General features: G+C 41.6%; 1 protein-coding gene across 1 annotated transcript in view; it reads right to left on the reverse strand.

Moving 5' to 3' along the window:
- The window catches only part of CALN1 (calneuron 1), a 482900-nt gene that overhangs the window by 77204 nt on the left and 384948 nt on the right, over positions 1–20748 (reverse strand). The window lies entirely within an intron of this gene.

Here is a 20748-nt window from a genome sequence, read left to right on the forward strand (position 1 = left end):
GTGGACACAAGCGTCGAGGGTTTGCCTTGGTTGGGAGAACATGTGCAGAGTCACCACCAGCTCTTAAATGCTTCCATCCCAGAAGCAATGCACACTGCTTCCACTTAAGTTTCATTAGCTACATCAAGCCATGTGGCCATGCCTACCTTCTAGGGGATGGGAAAAGTATTCCTCCCATGTGCTGAAATTCAAGACCAGGAAATATTGGTGAACACAAGGAATGTCTACATGCAGGACATATGCTGGTTTGGGCTGTTCAGTATCCTTACCTAACAGGGCAGGTAATCCAAGCTGGACCAACTGCATCCTCCTTCTAGGGTATCCAATCCACCAAATGCTTGAGGTGTACAATCCCAAATAATGTTTATTTAGCCTGAAATACCAAAGAACGAGCTGGGTCTGGAGATCGGAGTCTCTCCAGGGACCTCTGAGTGGAGTTCCAAAACAACAGGAAAAAAAAAGGGCTCATTCATTCTAGCTGCCTTCCTCTGCTAATACTGTCAATTACATTCTGTTATCCACTCCCCTGAAGCTACCCTTGCTTTCTGCCCCTTTTTGCTCAGCCTGTTTCTTTAGCTTTCCTATGAATGTTGAGGTTACCAATACTTTCCCAATATACTCCTTTTCTGCTTAGTAAGACTGGGCTTTTGTTACCTGCGTCCACATTTTCCCAAACAGAAAACAAAAGCTGAAGACAAAATGCCCAGCTGATATGACCTGGGTGCGGTATGATGCAAAGATGGGTATGTACTAGTCGGGGGATGTGGGGAAGAGCATCAAACTTGAAGCCAGGAAAATCCGGTCCCAGTCTCAGCTTTGTCATTCATCTCGCTGTATGAACTTGAGCAAACCCCAAACTCATCTGTAAAATAAGGGTCTGGTACAAGTTGATCTTCAGATTCCTTCCTGGCTCCAGTGAACCGTGACTGTATCATTCGGAGATTGCTAAAGCAAGCACAAACCCTGTATTTTGGTCCCTGATGGAAACCAAAACCAGGCCCAATACTTTGATAAATAACTTGTCAATTCCACACATTCACTTGGAATCACATTAGCCCAGGAAATCATGGATTGCTTATATCTTATACTTCAAATGCACAGAAAGGCTGACATCTATCTGAGGACACGCCAGCCACCCTGGGAATTCACCTCGGCATCAGGGGTGACATTCTACGCAAATGATCACGCCCGGTGCTCATCTGATTGCTACATATCGTGAGTCACGTCCTTTCGGTTTCCGAGATGAGTTGAGGGTCCTTCATTTCTACATCAGCTTAGTATCCATCCCCAAGAGGCAGAAGAACCTGACATTTCCAGAACACTGTGATATATTAATATCGATACAAGTAATGATGACAAAACCCTCAGTTCTCTGGCTCTGATCAGAAGAACCCCAGGCACTGGGCAGAGAGAAAATCCTAAGTATTCCTCAGCAGGCGGGTGCACCGATGAGAAATGAGATGACTTTCCCTGTGAATAAGTTTCACCTCTGATGAAAATTCTGTCTAGAAGAAAAGGATGATGTACCGAAATATGAATGGCTCACTAAATCAGAGGGGTCTCTCTGCACACATCATTCTTCCTGCCTTTATTCCAAGCAGACTCTCTCCCTCTCATTTTATAAAAAAGGGATTTTTTAAGATATTCAGCCCTGGTGAAGTAAGAATAAAGTCCAGGCACTACTGGGCAATGGTGATGTCCCGCCTTACACACACATGAAGAGGATTCACCAAATCACAGAAGATGGTGGTCCGGGGAACCTCGGGGGCCCTTGATTCCACAGGCTGTGGTCGTAGGCAACCTCTGGTTATGAGCTTTCCTTTTTCCTCTCTGCAAAGCTACCTGAGTTGAAAGGGCTTCATCTAAAGGCTTGAGCAGTTGAGCAGAAGAGACATCAGTTGCCCTGAGATTCCAGAAGGTCCCGACAAGCCAGGGCCCCTAGTGTAAAATCTGAGGCTTTCCACTGGGCACAAATTCCTGATGGAATTTGCCCAGCAAACACTCTTAGTTAACAATCTGAGGCACTGGTTGCTCTATGAGCCTAGGTTTTCAAGCGTTTCCAAAAAAAGCAGTTTTTCTTAACGCAATTGCAACTGTTATACCTGCGGCGACTTAAACACAGAGAAACCACGCAAGCAAGAGGTGCCTATTTGTGTTTGATGTTGGAAATGTGGCTTGAAACATTTCCGTTTGTAATGCAGGGTAGGGGATTTTTTAAAATGGTTTGCTTTCCCCCAGTTCTGGCAATTTCCCAGCTAGGACTCACCCAGCAGATTAACTGAGTTCCTGCTGACCTTGGCAGGAGAGAGCTAGCCCAGGAATTTGGCAGAACGGAAGCCGTGACCGTGCAACGGGAGAAGCGAGGGGTCCGACTGGGGATGTGGTGGGCTGGGGGTGGGGATTAGCCTCTGGATCCGGGAATCCGGCGTCCAGTGATTCTGTTATGGCCTTCACTGTGGAACCGGCAGCTGCGAGCTGTGTTCTGCAGCATTCGGTTCCAGGACATCCCCTTGGAAAAACAGTCCGTACATGGGATTCTCAGAGACTCAGCAGTTTTAGCTCAGACGGACTGAGCCAAAGGTGCAACTGAGCCAGAAGCCCTCAGAGCGAAGGCTTGGGGTGCTGAGCTGGTGGCGAGCCAGCATCTATAAAGTGGATGCTAGGAGCAGCGTCCAGCACAAACATTTGCACATGACGCGTGAAAGAGTATTTCCCATGAAAGACTGATGCTCGGACCAGATGTGCACCATCCCCCAGGGCTACCTGCTCACCTGGCTGATTGCTGCTTCGCACCAGGAGGAAGGAGAAGTGACGGGATGAAGGCAAAAGAGTAATGGAGGGCTTGCCAGGCAGGGCGTGGAGGCTGGCTTCTGTCAGCTCTGAGTTCCAGCAGTAAGTCACTTAGCGGAACTCTGCGCCTTGCTAGGCTAAGCCCTACAGTGACGCTCAGGATTCTGCCATCTGGCTTCGGAAAGCTCCTCTAGTGGGGAATTTACTCCACAGGTCAGAGAGTCAGGAACGTCCCGGGGCCAATGTTTCAGCTGAAGAGATAAACAGTGCCCGTTGCACAGGTCCTAGTTACAGAACTCAGGGGCTGGCTTCTCTTTCTCATGAAACAGAAGGATGGTGATACAGAGTCTACAAAAGGTTTCCGGTGCTCAATGTCAGTTACATTCTCATCACGGCCCCAGAGAGGGTGAGCTGGGAATCACGTCTCCGGTTTACAGAGGGTAGACCAGAAGTGCACATGCCTGCCCAGATAACTAGCTAGGAAGGGAAAGAATTGGAATTCTTTACTTTGCCTCACTATCTCCAAAAATAAAGTTTACAAAATGCCTCCAACTCTTACCAAAGCATAATTTTCTCTACACGTAGAGTGTGGTGGCCACAGGACATTAGTACAAGACCGCTTTTGTGTGATGTTTGAGGTAAAATCATAAAGGGATTAGAGTCTCTGCAACCCTGGCTCTCTGCAGGACCGCTTTCAAGAAGGCCTGCGTTTTCTCCTCTTCGTAACCTTAACTCTATTATAGGACTAAATCTCACCCTCTTAGAGGTTCAAGTTCCTCAGAGCAAGGAGAGACCAAGCGAGGATTAACTGCAAGTAACACTTGTACTTCCTCCTTTAGAAATGGGAAAATAAATGAGGCATTTTCTCAATGGCACTTCCTTTGGAAGACAGGTGAACCTATTAGGTTTTTGACAGTCTCTGTCTCCCTTTTCACATCTTCCTCTCAAAACCAACACATAAGACGCTGAAACCAAATGTCAAGGAAGAGGGACACAGCCTGATAGGTGTCAAGCAGCTACAAAAAAAAAGTATTGATAAGAGATGCCAATCCAGCCAAGAGGTGGAGAAGGGCCCTGAGGTCAAGATACTTCCTTTAAGAGACACTGCTTGGGGTTCCCAGGGACATAGCCCTTTCTTTGCAGACTCAGTCTCCCAACCCCCAGAAATAGGGGGCACCACTGTCACGGCACATCTGCAGCAACATGTGTCTAGCAGCCAAAACACAACCTCCAAGTTCCACCAATTCTGGAGAAGAATGAAAGCCATAGTCAGATAGCATTTTTCCTCCTTGCCCTGAACTTCCACCCCTACCTCCACCCCGGCAGATCTCAAGATTGGATCCACAGTGCGTTTTCCTGGAAATCAATGCCAAGAGAGGGTTATTTTCATAACGTGGGATGTGATACCCGTGTGAGCCATGAATGGAGGTGGGTTTCGGCCCAAAGAGTTGTTGTCATTAAAGGTTGCCTAGGACAGCAGCATAAGAAAGAGAATCTTGAGTATATACTAGAGGTACAGACATATCTGGCAGTCAATCCAGCATTCTCGGTCCAGGAAAGGAGAGGTAAACGTAGACTCTTCCAGAAGAGATGGTGAGTCACCTGCAGCCAAGTGGAAAATAGGGTTGAAGCAAATAGGAATTTTTAAGAATCAAGAGAGATGATAAACACACAGCAGACAGAGGAAAGAAAGGCTCAGGGAAACCGATGAGGTTCTTTTCATGGGCCATGAGCAGCCTCCTGAAGTGGTAGCACCCTGTTGTCCGAGGACAGCTGGGGTCCTTGTCAGACTGCGAGGCCCTCACCCAGGGAGTCAGGGACCCCATTTGCCACCTTAGAGCCAGCAGAGATGGCAAAAACCAATACGCTTCCTCTAGAGACAGTGGACATCACAGCCTAAGGGAGAGAACTGAGCTTGCTTAGAAGGTGTGCCCCCCGTCCCCGCATCCCAAGATTTGGAAACCTTGAACCCAGAGCAGCAGAAGCACACGTTTCATCTGTCAGGGGCTTGCCCTGGAATCATGACCCATGACACAGTTGGGACTATGATAAAGAGCTGGGGACCTTCATGAAACCCCAGGATCTGAAACATCCAGACTTAGGAGCAAACACATTTTGGGTTAAGGGTGCATGTTACAAAAGGATTCTCTTTGAATCCTCATTCAGCTCCAGATGCCTCCCCTATAAAATGTGGATAATAATCTCTGACTTAGCTAGAAAATAGGGCTAGTGTAAGAATCAAACTGAATAACACATTAATGAGTGCTTTACAAAGTATACAGACATATGCTCCTACCACCATCCTCACCAAGAGTAAAACACCAGAGATGCCTGTGTGCGCTGCCTGGGTGAATTGTTTTCATGAAGAGCTGAGGAAAAAATGTCTCTTGCCATCTTCGTCCAGCTGAAGACTCCCAAAGCGTGTCAGGCTGTTCCCTATGAAATGGGAGTATCTGTGTGAATTACAGGTGTGAATTAGGGCTTCCCAATATTAAGATGATCCAAGACTGAAATTGAACAAAGACATTAACATCTCTGAACCTCAAGTTGCTTCATCTGTAAAATGGGAGCACTAACTCAGCCCTTTAGGATTTCTGATGATTAAAGGAGGTGGTGTGTATAGGCTACTTTCTCACCAGGAGAACGGAGGCATGTTAAGGTTTTTGCTCCGTTGTTTGCTTTTGCATATAGGCACCAGAATGGGAAAACCTGGATGGATAGTTGGTCCTACGCCTGAAATTCTTGAAGAAGGTATGGGGGACAAAGATACCCCTCACTTCCCAGGCAGAAAATGGCCAACCTGAACCAGCCTAGACCAAGGACACTGGCTGAGAGTCACCAGGGAGGGACCCTTCTTGGTGTCCACCAAATGCTCAATGCAGCCCCCAGTTCCTTGGAATTCCATCCATCTCTTAAGGCCATTCTCAAGTCCTCCCTTGTTGGCTAGCTATTCCCAGACTTCCTCATTTGGAATTTCCATGGTTCCTCTAATTCTCTCACCTCTTTTGGTCCCACTGTATCGACAGCATCCTTATAGTCTGCACAGCTTATTATTTGTGTGCATCTCAGATCAATCTTCCCTATGAGATTTTGGAGAACAAGGAGTATGTATTTTTCATCTCTGTAGCCCTTATATTGCTCCATAGTGATGTCTGCTTTTTGAATGAAATATGTTTCAAACTCTCACCTCATCATGCATCTAAAGCCAATCCTATAAATAAGCAAAGAGGGCGATCTTTCCCATTATCACATGATCCTGGTATGCTGCAACACTTCTTAACAGACCTCTTGTCTTCAGACTGGCCTCCCCGATTCATCTTCTTTGAATACCATTTTAATATCTTATTTAAATTTCCCACTCAAAAATATTTTAAAGGCTTTGCACTGCCTACATGAAAAAGTAAAAACTTCAAAGCCTTGAGGGTAAGACTCTCCACCAGCTGGCTCCAGTTCAACTAGTTAAACTCCTTTAACCCACACATTCCCAAACTAGTGAGACTGGTTAACTCATCCATCCATCCATCCATCCATCCAACATGGGTTAAGTGCCTGCTCTGTGCTGTCACTGTGTTTAGGTGGCATGGATTTATATAAAAAAAAAGGCAACGTCCCTGATACCAATGCAATTACTATCCAGTGGATTGGCAGAAAGTAAAGAGATTATTACAGTTCTAAGTGATAAGAGATCCTGGCAGTGCAGAAAAGCCAGTGCCCAGGTTGGCCTAAGGCAGTCAGGGAAAAATTAGCAGAAAAGGGACCATGTCAGAGAGGTTTTCCAAGAAGACCCAGTAAGGTGGGGTAAAAAGAGGGCATTTGATACAGAGAGAAACAAATATCCAGGAAAACCAAGGGCATTATGAAAACATGGTATAAACTTGTAGGTGGTTCAGGAAGACCTATTTAGAGCTGAACTCAAACTAAAAGGGGTCCTTGAGGTGTGTGAAGTGGTACTGATTGTCTATGTCAGTATTTCTTAACTCGTGTGCCTAAACCCAGTTCTGAGAGGCATCAAGAAGACGGTCAGGGGGACAAAAAAAATTTTAAGTGTTCTATGGTCAAAACATGTTGCAAAGTAAATACATGCTCTCTTCCACCTTGGAAAGTTACAGTGTTCATAAGCACATTAAAGGTTCTGCTAAGTCTTGCAATAAAACAAGCTGTTTAAAGAGTCCCAAATTTATTTATCCAAAGAAAATAACACCACTGTGTATTTGCTACAGAAGGGGATCCAAGGACAGTGGACAGTGTGGAAACACTGGTCTATACCTTTACCCCCACGTGGGCTTCAGGGACAGACACACTTGGTTTTGAATGTTGTCTCCAGCACTTCCTTACTGTTTGACCTTGCACAAGTTATTTAATATCTTTGATGGACAGTTTCCTCATCTATAAAATGGGCATAAAATATACTTTCTCTATAGAGTGATTTCATTGAGCACATCTGCCTGACACATAATATGAGCTTAAAGAAGTTCCTTTTGGGATTTCCCTGGTGGCGCAGTCGTTTGGACTCCAAGTTCCCAATGCAAGGGGCCTGGGTTCAATCCCTAATGGGGAAACTAGACCGCACATGTATACTGCAACTGAGAGTTCACACACCACAACGAAGGAGCCCACCTGCTGCAACTAAGACCGGTGCAACCAAATTAAAATAAATAAATATATTTTTAAAAAATCTTAAATTAAAAAAAGAAGTTCCTTTCATTATCATTGGCTAAAGATTATGAACCAAATATATTAGCTGAAACTTCTAAGTTGTATAGCTTGGCTCTTCCCTCAGAATTCTAGTGCTGTTTCTTTACAGTGGTTCTCAAATTGTTCTGGTTTACTGATATTCAAGCTTCAGTATAAAAGAATTCCCTGAAAGATTGCAATTATAAGAATTTCCAAATTATAAAAATTGCAATAGAAAGAAGAAAAAAACAATCTTAATACCCATATTATCTGGAATGCACTGATTTTCTTACATAAGGTACTGTAATGTTCAGAGTAACCCAATGCTCTACAGTGATTGAAAAATAAGCTATATAAAAAAGTAGTCTTGGAAGTAGAAATATTTATCATGTTAGGATTAAGATTATGGATTGTTAGAGTTGGAAGGTATCTTAACCAGCAGGTAAGAAAGAGCTCTTTTCCATATATGGCCTGGAACACATGCTCTAAGCTTGACCCTGAAAACTCTTCTTCACTTTGCCTCCCTGGAAAACTCCCACAAACCCTTGAAGACTCAGCCCAAACATCATTTCCTTTTGTAAAGTCATCCTTGAGTCCCCAGGTTGAAGTAGGCAATAGCCCCCTGCCTCCTATAGCATCCGGTGAGCACTTCCATTAGGCAACGTTTAATGCTTTCTTACCAAGTGGCTACTATGACCAGGGATCTGAAGATGCAATTGATGGCCAAACAGAGGTGGTCCTGCCCTCCTGGAGCTTACAGCCCGATGGGACAGCAGATACCAAACAGGTAAACAGATGAATTGAGTGCTACACATTGAGAAAGTGCTATGAGGGAATAAAAGAAATTTAAGAGTCAAGAGGTTCTGTTTTAATAGTTTTATGTTGCTGCCTCCTCTGCTGGCTGTGAAGTATTTGGGTGTAAAGCCTGGTTCACATATGTGTAACTTGGCACAGTACTGTTCTCACATCTATTGAGCGTGTATTATCTCCTGAACGAATGAGCGACTGCTGAATTCAGTGAGTTAACACTGGGATACATAGAGCTTGCCTGCGGTGACAACTAATTAGTGACAACTTAGGGCATTAGGTTCATTTAAAGTGGGAGAACACCTGTAAGCCCACAGCCAATCTCAGAACAATTACTTCTGTGTTCTGTTGATACTTGGTTTTATTTGACTGTTTGGTTCTCTCAGGCCCTGTAAAAACACAAACATAATCAAATGGCTTCAAACTAGAATGGGCTCTAAGGAAGAATGCACTTTATTTGGGACATGGTGGCTTCCCCTGCACTTGTGATTAAGACAGGAAGCAAATATGTGTGATTCATCCAATTAACCTCAAAGGTGTGCCAAGCGAGGTCCAGACACACTCCATTATTCCAAAATCCTTCATTAAACCAGTCCCATCTGAAGCCCACACCTTCCTGCCTGCCTTGTGATTCTGTGGGGCAGACAGTGTGATCACCTAATTTAAATAAAGACCTTGCTTATTACTTTTTTTTTTCTGGGTGCCAAGAAGATTTAGAGCAACGACCTGGTTCAGGAATAATACCCACATATAATTTTCAGATTCTATGTAAAATTAGAAAGTGCACATAAGGACATTCTCATCCCTCCTGGAGAGAGGTAGACAGACACGCAAACATTTTTTAAAGCATCACAAAAGACGACACCCCCTCCCCAAGCCACCAATGTCAGCAGTATCTTTGATGAGTCTGTAACCAGATGCTTGCAGCCTGAGATGGGGATTTCAGGTTTTTTTGTTTTTGTTTTTGCAGTGGCTGGTAGAACTAACCCAACCCTCCTCAGAACCTGCTTTTCCAGATACAGATTATATTTTCTTGCTAGGAGATATGAAATTAAATAAATATGTATAAAAGAATGCACGTATATTACTTGTGAAGCTATGAAGCATAATAGACCAAACGCCTATGAGGCCATTATCCATCTTAAGAACCAAAACATAACCAATACTCTTGACTTCATCTAGGCAGACTTCCCCGTCCCATTCTTTTGTGTACTAACTCAGATAAAACAATATTTGAATGCTAGAGAGGGTGTGGAGAAAAGGGAACCCTCCCACACTCTTGGTGGGAATGTAAACTGGTGCAGCCACTATGGAGAACAGTATGGAGGTTCCTTAAAAAACTAAAAATAGAACTACCATATGATCCAGCAATCCCACTACTGGGCATATATCTGGAGAAAACTCTAATTCAAAAAGATACATGCACCCCACCGTTCACAGCAGCACTGTGTACAATAGCCAAGACATGGAAACAACCTAAATGTCCAGCAACAGATGAAGGAATAAAGAAGATGTGGTATATGTAAACAACGGACTATTACTCAGACATAAAAAAGAATGAAATAATGCCAGTTACAGCAACATGGACGGACCTATTCCATTGTAATAACCTATAATGGAAAAGAATCTGTATATATATATTCAGAGATATATATATTCATATATATATATCTCTGAATATTCATATATATATATCTCTGAATCACTTTGCTGTACACCAGAAATTAACACAACATTGTAAATCAACTACACTTTGATTTAAAAAAATCATCTGGCAGGGGAAACAACATTTGAAGGTTGTGTTTCGAACTCCTTGCTTTTAAATGGCTCTGCCTTATTTTGTTTTTTTTTCTGCATAAGGTTTCCTTTTCCCTGTCTGCCTTCATGATTCCTCTTTTCCTTGGAATTCCAGCAGTCTGACTATGATGTACCTAATTTCAAATAATGCGATGCTACCTCACACAGAGTATAACCACCTGCAAACAGCACTTTCCCAATTCTTCCCTCCCTTCTTTCCTTCTACTGCTGTCATACATCTAAGCTTACAAGTGCTACAAACAGGCAAAACCTTACAACTATTTTTGCTTTAAAAGGTCAATAATTTTTAGCGTGATTAAAAATTAAATTTATATTGCCCTGCACTACAACTATTCCTAGAAATCTTCATTTTCATATGTAGATCCAAGTTTCTCTCCTTATCTTACTTGTTCTGCTTTAAGAATGTCCCTTCCATTTCCTAGAGTACAGTTTTGCTGGTAGTGAATGTAAATTCCTTTATGCTGAGAGATGCTTTAAAGCAAATATTCTAAGCCACAGTGCCAGGCTCACAGTGGTGTTGATAGTTATGGGCCTTGGAGGAGAAGATGGGTGTCAACTCCAGGGCCAGACAGGTAACGCAAATAGGTGAAATGGGGTGGGTGATGAGCAGTCAGGGCAGCAAAGATAGAGGAAACTAGAAGTGCATCCCAGTCCAAAAGTAGCAGCTATGCTCTGCTTCACTGAGGTTGCCACGTGGGAATGCAGGCTTGCTCCTTCCGGGACAGTTCATCTGAGCTGTTGATATGAAATCGTCCTATCTTATAAAACAAACGAATAAAATATCCAAACAGAAGCAGACGCTCAGATATAGAAAAACAAACTAGTGGTTACCAGTGGGAAGAGGGATGGGGGAGGGGCAGGATAGGGGTAGAAGATTGAAAGATACAAACTACTATGTGTAAAATAAATAGTACCATTTTTTTAGATTCCATATATATGAGTTAGCATACAGTATCTGTTTTTCTCTTTCTGGCTTACTTCGCTCTGTATGACAATCTCTAGAGGGGCGAAGGGGAAGCTGGGATGAAGTCAGAGAGTAGCATAGACATAGATACAATACCAAATGTAAAATAGACAGCTAGTGGGAAGTTGCTGTATAACAAAGGGAGATCAACTCGATGATGGGTGATGCTTTAGAGGGCCAGGACAGGGAGGGGGGGAGGGAGTCACAGGAGGGAGGGGATATGGGGGTATATGTCTAAATACAGCTGATTCACTTTGGTGTACCTCAAAAACTGGTACGAGAGTGTAAAGCAATTATATTCCAATAAAGAGCTTTAAAAAAATAAAATAAATAGGATACAAGGATATATCATACAGCACAGGGAATAGAGCCAATATTTTCTAATACCTTTAAAGGCAGTATAATCTATAAAAATATTGACTCACTATGCTATACACCTGCAACTAATATAATATTATACATCAACGATACTTTGATTAAAAACGTAAAGAAGAAATCCCCCAATTTAAAATGTTGGCAACCAATTCAAAATGTTTCACTTGTATTTACCAGACCAAATAGGACTACAGGTTAGACCTGGCTCATGGGCTAGCAGTTTGCGACCTCTGTCTTAAACAGTTTTCATGACAACCCCACAGAACCTGAATTACCAAAGAAAGATCATATTTGATGAGACTTGTTCTTCCTTCTATCTAATATCTGGGAACATTCTATTGAGAGAGCCAGATCCTAACCACTAGACCCCGAGGGATGGTGAAGACATTCTATTGACTGGAATTGATGGACAGCCCGGGGAAGGTCACTAGGCTTCATGGGATACGTGAAATGGAGGTCACTGGTGCCAATTTTGTCATCTCTGGGTCTGGGCTAGATGCAAACGCTTGGGAGGTCCAAGACAAGGCAGTAGTGGAGTCTTTACCAGAGGACAACTAGACAGAGGTCTGCTAGCATTTGCATCCATCTGGCAAGGAGTTGTTCCAGCTATTCATAGACCAGAGAGGGTTGCAATGAAACAAAGAGAGCAGGGAACCGGAACAGAAATGATCTATGAGAATGAAAGAAAGACAAGGCAGTCACGGCCCCAGCGAGGAATGGAGAGGAATGTCTGCTAGGAGCGATGTCTGGTCATCGCATCAGCAGCTGGAGAGGAGTGAATGAAGACACACCCCTCCTGTCCCCGCACAGGGCACTGCTTTCCCTTCTCCCTCCTTTAGGAATGAGTGGAATGAAGATACTCACCCCTGCCCAGTGGTAACGGAGGACGCTCGGCCACCAAATACAGCCTATGGGTGAAAGGTGCATCCGCAGGTTCTGCCCTCCTCTGAGCCCTTTTCTAAAACCTCGTTTTGACAAGGCAGGCAAGGCGGGGGGTGTTGACCTGTCAGCATAGTACAGACTCCCGGGTGTGCTGCGTGAAGTTGTGCAAAGGATCGGGAGGTTCTTAAAATAATACCCTGGAAGTTCTTCTCTGCACGACTCGAAACCATGTCAGGCCTCTAATGGAACAGCCTGCTGAGTCAGAAAAAGGCTTCCAGAAGCCACAGTTTTAATCTAACAATAAGCAGTCTCCCAGGGCCTCTTAGGCATGGCTGCATAAATCTGACTGCTTAAAAACAGAGGTGCACAGAGCTTTGCTTTGCTCCACTGGCATTGAATGCTGTGCCATTAGGGCCACTGATACGCCTTGAGCACCCTCTGGGTCTTTGGGAACTTCTGGTGGGAGGTCAACGTTTACTCAGGGCTCCAGGGCTCAGAACCCTCCGTGTCAGATGCCAGGGCTGCAACAAAGGCTCCCCGAGGATGTTTGGGTCTTGTCTGCTGAGCTGCTTTTGTTCCCAACGTATTCTACCCCTGGCATTGCCTTCCTGAAAGCTTTTCTCAATTTTGTTTCCTAATCCCAAACTCCATTAGGCAGCTCTTTAAATATTTAAGTTTTTTAACATCATTTTTTAAAAGTTTTATTTATTATTATTTACTTATTTGGCTGCATCGGGTCTTAGTTGTGGCATGCGGGCTTGTCTCTAGTTGTGGCACACGGCTTCAGAGTGCTCACGTGGGCCCAGGAGTTGAGGCATGCAGGTTTAGTTGCCCCACAGTATGTGGGATCTTAGTTCCCCCGACCAGGGATCGAACCCAAGTCCCCTGCATTGGAAGGCGGATTCTCAACCACTGGACCACCAGGGAAGCCCCTAAATATTTAAATTTTCAATATTTGAAGACTGTGTCTATGTCTTCTTCCTACATGCTATCCTTTAAGAAAAAAAAAAATCCAAGTCCCATCAACCACTACTCAAGTGAAATAGAGACCATGCCTCCACCAATCTGGTTGCCCCTTTATTAGAACCACATTTACTTTTATCCATGTCCATATTTATCCCACACAGGTCAATGTAGCACTCAGAGTGGTCCCTTGAGGGAGTCAGGGAAGGTGTGACATTTCAGGCAACATCTGAGTTGAGGTTTGCAGAATGAGAAAGAGCACAGCAGACAAACAATGGGTAATGTTCCCAAGAGATAAAATCAGGTCGTATCATAGGGATGGGGGTTGCATTCTTTTCTGATGCCAAGGGGGTCCCTGTTCCCTCCACCAAGAATCTTAGACCTTTATGCTAAACGGATAATTTTCAGACAGAGATAAGTAGCTCCCCCTACCCTGCCCAGAAAAAGTATTTGTTGCTTGTTCAGTGCTATATGCACAGGGCTTGGAATACAGAATATGCTCAATTAACATTTGGTAAATAAATGAACAAATGAATGGAGTCAGGTCAGTGATAAGAAGGGCAGGAATCAGGGCAGGGCCAACTGACATACCAGAAAATAAACTGTAGCTAAAATTACTAAAAAGCATTGATTTACTTATTATATTAAAAGCTCCTATACATTCATAAGACCATATTTTCACATAGAAAAGAAGACAGATTTATATATTTTCAATAGAAAGATCCAAACTAACAGTTCACAGGAAAAGAAATAACTGGCATTTAAATATCTGGATTCCACATATTTTGAGATGCCATACTTTCATTCAGTTCAAAATATTTTAAAATTCTATTATGGTTTCTTTTTGACCCATGGCTTATTTAGGAATGCACTGGAGATTTAAAATTTCTCTTTTATTTATTGTTTTCTAGCTTAATTCCATTATGATCAGAGAACATACTTTATTATTTCACTTTCGAAATTTGTTGAAACTTGCTTTAGATTCCACCATCTGGTCTATATTGGTAAATGTTCCATATGCACTTGAAAACAATGTATAATCTGCAATTGTTGGAGGAATATTTTTATACATCAATTAAGTCATTAATCTGTTATTCATGATGCTCAAAGCTCCTATGTCCTCATTGATTAATTGCTTGCTTCTTCTACCAGTTACTGAAAAGTATGTTAAAGTTTAGAAATATAACTGTGGATCTGTCTATTTCTCTTTTAGTTGAGTCAGTTTTTATCTTCTGAATTTTGAAACTATGCTATTACGATGCACATAAATTTAGATCTGCTACATCCTCTTATTGAATCGACCCTTTTATCTCTTGTAATGCCTGTCTTAAAGTCTACTTTGATACTGATGCAACTACACTTTTCTTTTGGCTCATGTTTGCTGAATACATATGTTTATGCTTTTATATTTACAATATTTCTGCATCTTTATGTTTAATGCGTGTCAAGCTGCACATTGTTGGATTTTGATTATTTTTAATTCTGAAAAATCTTAGTCAGAATACTTCGTCCATTTAATACTAATGTAGGGACTTCCCTGGTGGTGCAGTGGTTAAGAATCCGCCTGCCAGTGTAGAGGACACGGGTTTGATCCCTGGTCGGGGAAGATCCCACATGCCACAGAGCAATTAAACTGTGTGCCACAACCACTGAGCCTGTGCTCTAGAGCCTGTGAGCCACAACCACTGAGCCCATGTGCCACAACTACTGAAGCCCGCACACCCAGAACCATGCTCTGCAACAAGGGAAACCACCACAATGAGAATCCCACATACCATAACGAAAAGTAGCCCCCGCTTGCCACAACTAGAGAAAGCCTGCGCGCAGCAAGGAAGACCCAATGCAGCCTAAATTAATTAATTAATTAAACTTTAAAAAATACTAATGTAATTACGAACATATTTGGGCTTAAATATGCCTTGTTAATTGCATCCTTGAGTTATAAAAGATGATTCTGAATTAGTATACTCAGCACTTCTGAGAAAATGCAAGGAACTTACAAAAAAATAAACTTTAACCAAATCCATTTCCTTTCCTTTTTGTACCATTGTTGCCATGCTTCTAATTATGCATATTTAAACTGCTACTATACATTATTGCTTAAAACACTCAATATTCATTAGTTTTACCCACATATCTACCACACTTTATCCTTTTTAGTTCCTGTCATTCCTTTCTGAATCATCATGTTTCCATCTGGGATCATTTTTTTTCCTTCCTGAAGAACTCTCTTTAGTATTTCTTTTAGTTCATATCTACTAGCAATAAAATATCTCAGTTTTGTGTGTCTGAAACTGTCTTCATTTCATCTTCATTTCTGAAGGATATTTTTGATGGGTATAGATTTTCACAGTGGCATTTTTTTTTTTCTTTCAGCATTTTAAAGTTTCTATTCATTGTCTTCTTACTCATCATTTCTATTGAAAAGTCAGTTGTCAGTCAAAGTTACTCCTTAATAATACATCTTTTTCTCCCTGGCTGTTTTCAAATTTTTTCTTTGTCTTTGTTTTCATCAGTTTTACTATACTGATGATGGTTCAACTTCGATGTTCGACTCTATGATGCATTCAGTAGAAACTACTTCAAATTTTGAATTTTGATCTTTTCCCAGGCTAGTGATATGTGGTCAGATACATCTCTGCTAGGCAACAGAGCAAGCTGCAGCTCCCAGGCAGCCACGCAATCATGGGGAAAAAAACGGATATACTTACAACCATTCTGTACCCACACAACCACTCTGTTTTTCACCTTAGTGCAATGTTCAACAACTTAAATAAGATATTCAACACTTTATTATAAAATAGACTTTATGTTAGATGATTCTGCCCAACTGTAGACTAATGTAATTATTCTGGGCACATTTAATGCAGCCTGGGTTAAACTATGATGTTTGGTAGGCTAGGCATATTCAATGCCTTTCTGATTTATGATATTTTCAACTTACAATGGGTTTATCAGGATATAACCCCATCCTAAGTCAGGTAAGATCTGTGATGTACTTAGGTGTGATTTTCTTTGTATTTATTCTGATTAAGGTTCGTAGAGTTTCAGAAATCTGTGGCTTAGTGTTTTTCATCAATTTTGGAAATTTAGAGTTAGTGGCTCTTCAGATATTCCTTCTGCCCAATTCATTCTCAACTCTCCTTCAGATACTCCAGTAACACATATGTAATAGACTTTTTAATTATGTCTTTCTATGTGTTCCACTATTTTTCTCTTGCTTCAACCAGGAAATTTTCTCTCATTTGTCTTCCAGTTCATTTAGCCTGTTCTCTGTTGTGTCTGATTTGCTGTTAAACCTTCTGAATTATCAGTTTCAGTAATGGTGTTTTTTTGTTTCCAGAATTTCAATTTGAATCTTTCTTTAAAAAAAGATGCCAGCCTCTGGTAAATTTTTCTGTCTTCTTATCTATTTCCTTGAACATATTAATCATAGTTATTTTAAAACCATGTCTCATAATTCAGATCTAGCTCACTTTGGGGTCTGTTTCCATGATCTATTTTTTCTACTGATGTTGGTCATTTGACTCATTTCTTGCGATGTCCATTTACTTTTGATTCACAGAGGTCTTAATTTTATTCTGTCAGGTAGACAGAGCATACGCTGATGTCTATCCAGTCAAGGATGAGTTATATGTCTATCTCTAGACAGTGTTCCCTTAATTCTAGACCATATCCCTTTCAAGGTCTCATCTGGAAGCCTTAGATATTCACCAGGCCTCCTCTTTCTTTGCAGGCCCAGAAATCCTATTTTTATCTCCCCAGCACTGTGAGACTGACACAATCTCTGATTTTAATCTCTGAATAACTTCTCCTCTTAGACCCTAAAAACAAAGATACCCCGAACTTGTATATTTACAGCTTAGAATCTGGCAAATGCCTTGAGGGCACATTTCATGCAGTCCTTTTTCCTGAGATAATGGCCCTTCAAGTTCACACCGAATTAGCAGCTCTCAACTCCAATTTTGTACCCTCATCCCAGTGGGAATAATACAAGCTCAAAGCCATTGTTTTCTGTTCCACCTTTATCCTTGTTCTAGGAAATTCCCTAGAGTTAAAACGCTGTGAGAAATATCAGGTTTACACCTCTGATTTTTTGGACCCTCAAGTCTTAGTTGCCTTGGTTATTTTCCAATGCCTTCAAACATCTGATTTTTCATGTTTTTTTTTTAATACAGCTATTATAGTTCTTTGTGATAGAAGTTTAGTCTTGAATTGGGAGATTGGGATTGCCATATATATGTTACTAATAAGAAAAAAAATCAAATTGTGCACTTTAAATACATGAAGTTTATTGTATGTCAATTATATCTCAATAAAAGTTCTTTAAAAAAAGTTTAGTCTTATACAAAGTTTCTTCATTATATTCAGAAGCAGATGTCTAGAGGAATTATTTTAGAAACCAGATTCCAAAATTCAAAAAATAAAAGCAAAAGAATCAGTGGACATAGTGTAAGTCCCCTACATACGAAACTTCAAGTTGTGAACTTTCAAAGATGTGAACATATGTCTGCATGTCCAATCACGTAAGTTAGTTCACGTGTCTGGAATACACTGTCACATAGCTGCATTCTCGGAAAGTGGTTGTGCTTTTGTGTGCTTTACTGTACAGTACTGTATAGAGTACAGTAGTACAGTGTCTTTATTTCAAGTCCAAGATGCCTAAAAGCAAGTGTAAAAGTAGCAGTGATGTAGCTGGTACTACTAAGAAGTGTCAAAAGAGACAAGAGGAAGAAGTAACTGAAGAACTGAAGAGATTCACGACACAGGACACGGCAAGGGGATTTTCTTTATTTGAGGAGGCACTGTTAGTTTTTGAGGGATAGGACCCGAACGTAAAACAGTACACAAAGGTTGCAGCTGCCATTCATAATGCAATCCAGTGCCACCGTGTCATCTCTGATGAGAAAAAAAGAGCTACTACCCAGACATCACTGCATCCCTTTTTCAAGAGGGTTGAGAGAATTGAACCTAGCAAGGAACCAGAACCTGTGCCATCAACATCAAGCGTGAAATTGCAGCCTGCCCTCCATTGCCCATTGCTGAAGACCCTTCAGGTCTACCATCTCCCACCTCCTCTCCCTCCTCCAGTCAGTAACTCTTCTTGCCTCTTCACTCAATGCCAGCCCCTGTATGCCAGCTGTTGTACTGTACTACTGTACTTTTCAAGGTACTATACTGTGAGATTAAAAATGTTTATTTTTTGTGTTTGCTTTATATGTATTATTTGTGTGAAAATTATTATAAACCTTTACAGTACAGTACTGTATAGCTGATTGTGTTAGTTGGGTACCTAGGCTAACTTTGTTGATCTTATGAACAAATTGGACTTACGAACACGCTCTTGGAATGGAACTCGTTCATATGTAGGGTACTTATTGTACTTATATCAATATTGGGAACTTATTCAACAAAGGACACCACAGACAAAGTTAACTGTTGGGGGGAAGATTGAGAGGCCATATTTGCAATCTCTAAAAGTAACCAACAGTTAGTACCTAGGACACAACAAGATAGGAGACCCAGCATTAAAAATGGGCAAAAGTAATGAATAAGCAATTCATGTAAAGGTAAAACAAATTGCAAGTTTATGAAGAGATATTCAATTTCATGAGTGATTAGAGAAATGCAAACAAACAGCAGTGGTATACCACTTTATAATCATCAAATTGGTAAAAGTCAAAAAGTCAGATAAATGTTATAAGAATTTAGGGAAGAGAAGACCTTCTACACTGCTGGTGGGAAGGTTGGTATCACCATCTCAGAAATCAATCTGACAGGCAATATACTGCCTACTTTCTAACCCAGCAGTCCACGTTTCAAACGATACTCCAGGTCTATAAGGGGACATGCATGAGGATATTTATGTCAACAATGTTCGGTAATCAGGGGTCAGGAGACATTCTAAGTGTCTACTGCTAAGAGAATTGAAGAGTAAACTGGGGCGATGCTCTGTGACAACCCATGAACTAGAGGTACACTTAGCCAAATTGTTTAGATCTTTAAAACATAATGTAGAACGAAAAAAGTAAGATATAGAAGGAGATCTACAGTATAATATTCAAATACACTTTTAAAACATAAATACACAAAGCAACACACCATATTTTAAAATATATGGTAGATACAGTCCTACAATGTGCTAAGAGCTCAGGCTCCCTGCATAAGTTGCCTGGGTGAATCCTTTCTCTGCCAGGCGCTAAATGGGAAAGTTACTTAATGTATCTGTGCCTCAGTGTCCTCATCTGTTAAGGGGAAACAACAAAAGAATTTATCTCATAGTGTTGTTGGGAGGCTTAAAAAGGACAGAGCGTGTAAAAGGTGCTTCGAACAGGGCCCTGGTATATTCACTTAGAGTTATCAATAATTATTATTTTCAAAGACATTGATTAATACCTTCAGAGTAAGTATGTATAGGTAGGATGAAAATGGGAGAGTAAAGACGAAGGTGAGAAAATGAAATAAATCAATGTGTGGGGGTGGGGGTGGGGTCAGAGTCTTTCATGGGCTGATGGTAGCAGAGTGTCCTGAACGGAATAATAATAATTACCTCAGCTTTCTAAGCCTGAGACCCGCCCCCCAAACCTGAAAGAGTTAAATTCAAATCCCGTGCCTGAGTATTAAAGTGTTAGCACCTTCTTCTGCACAGGAGCTCAGTGGTCTAAACTAAAATCTCACTTATGCGACATGTCTGTGGAGTTGAGCAAAACTGCTGAGTACATTCATGAATAATTTTTCTGTTGTGACTGATTAAGTTATTTAAAAAGCTAATTTCTGTTTAATTAGGTAATAACTAATTATGAATTAGTCCATTACTTAATAAGTCCCACGCTGAGGATCTGTTACGTTTACAAACACATGCTAGCCTCCCTCCAGTCTTTGAACTGTGTTCGTGAAGAAACTGGGTACCAATGTGGTACTTGCTGGCTCAGCATCTCTGGAAAACAGCGGGGAGAAAACATACGAATGGTGTCCCTTAGAGATGACCGCACTGAAATCCAGCAAAGTGAACCAGACACACAAACGGCACAATTCAGCCCTGAGACGAGGCAGAACACAGTGGGTGTCAACGCTAGTGGCACGGACCGGAAGTGCTCCAAGAGTTCAGAGAGGGGAGTGGAGTGATGCCCTGGACAGGCTTCTAAAGGATGTATCCATAAAAGGGACTTCTGCTGAGAAAGAGGCACGGTAAAGGCCACTCTGGGGACAGCTCCTGGCAGAAGCCTGAGCGCCTGCTTTGTAAAATCCATCAAGGCAGCTCAGATTCCAAAAGCATTTCTGGAAATAGTAGTCTCCAGAGAAATGGTAGACTCTGGGTTCATTTTCTTTTAATTAGCTGAATCACATAATAAGAAAAAAGTCCCTCCAAAGGAGGGAAATCAGAGTAGCTTCATATATTTCTATTTTTGTCTGTTTCCAAAGACCTTGAGTAACAACATCCAATTCACATAAAAATAGCAATGATGATAAAGGTA

The sequence above is a fragment of the Hippopotamus amphibius genome, chromosome 9, assembly GCF_030028045.1.
Source record: "Hippopotamus amphibius kiboko isolate mHipAmp2 chromosome 9, mHipAmp2.hap2, whole genome shotgun sequence".
NCBI lineage: Eukaryota > Metazoa > Chordata > Mammalia > Artiodactyla > Hippopotamidae > Hippopotamus > Hippopotamus amphibius.